At 45.3% G+C, this 936-nt stretch overlaps 1 long non-coding RNA gene across 1 annotated transcript; it reads left to right on the top strand.

The window, feature by feature from the left end:
• Nucleotides 1-235: 235 nt before the first annotated feature.
• Nucleotides 236-726, top strand: LOC123067114 (uncharacterized). Its single transcript, XR_006431526.1, has 2 exons — nucleotides 236-340; nucleotides 452-726. It is a non-coding gene; the product is annotated as an uncharacterized lncRNA (long non-coding RNA).
• The last annotated feature ends 210 nt before the right edge of the window (nucleotides 727-936 follow it).

Here is a 936-nt window from a genome sequence, read left to right as displayed (position 1 = left end):
CTACTACAATATTTATTCGGGTTATTGACGAACGCACACTACCGACCTTTGTCATAAGCCACAAGCTGGGGTTAGAGATTAGGCAAGTATTAATCAACATTAATGAACACAATTAATTCTGCCCAACATGCAACATTTTGATACACATATCCTTCTCAGATATTAATGCAGGGCCAAGAGGCTAAGACTTCCATTACTTGTATAAATAGCACTGTGATGTTGTTCTCCTCACACTCGCATCCCATCCAACAATTTCATTGGATCGAGCAATTGGTCATGGCGTTCAACAGCGCTCAACTGCTTGCTGCCTTCTCCTTGGCCCTGCTCCTCATTTCCTCCCGTAAGTTAAGCTGGCTCGGATCGTAGTACTGAATTCCGAATTGTAAATTAGGATCATGGAAACACTTACTAACATGATTTTTCGGGTGCATCTGTAAATTTTTTGGTTCAGGCGCTAAGCTGAAAGATTGTGCCCGTATTGATATTGGTGAATGCAACCAACATAAATGCATTACGGCCTGCATCAAATTAAACTACAATACGGCTATCTGCGATAATCACGCAACCAGCGAAGACAGCGGAGGAGACGTTTCCTTGAACGAGATGGGGTTATACGGGTCGTGCGTGTGTTGTTAGATTTTATGGGCTTCCTCCTCGTAAAATTGTAAACCTTTGCCCTGTCAGATAATAAAAATCCAAGGACTCTTCTGGCTCGAATTTGATTTCCTTGTCCTGCGCGTGTGTACAACCGCGGATCATGTCGTGGGGCCCACCACCTTATGTCTTCCCCTTCCTCTCTTCTCATCCACTACTTTCTCTAATCCATTCCGGCCGCTCTTATCCATTCCTCAATCCCTTGAGATAGACAGAGAGCGAGCGAGAGCTCGAGGAGCTAGACAGGCAGAGTGGTGGTAACCTCCTCCACCGCGGAGAGCT

The sequence above is a fragment of the Triticum aestivum genome, chromosome 3B (assembly GCF_018294505.1).
Source record: "Triticum aestivum cultivar Chinese Spring chromosome 3B, IWGSC CS RefSeq v2.1, whole genome shotgun sequence".
In the NCBI taxonomy this organism is placed as follows: domain Eukaryota; kingdom Viridiplantae; phylum Streptophyta; class Magnoliopsida; order Poales; family Poaceae; genus Triticum; species Triticum aestivum.
The sequence above is the reverse complement of the archived record's forward strand: the minus strand, read 5'-3'. Positions and strand labels throughout refer to the sequence as shown.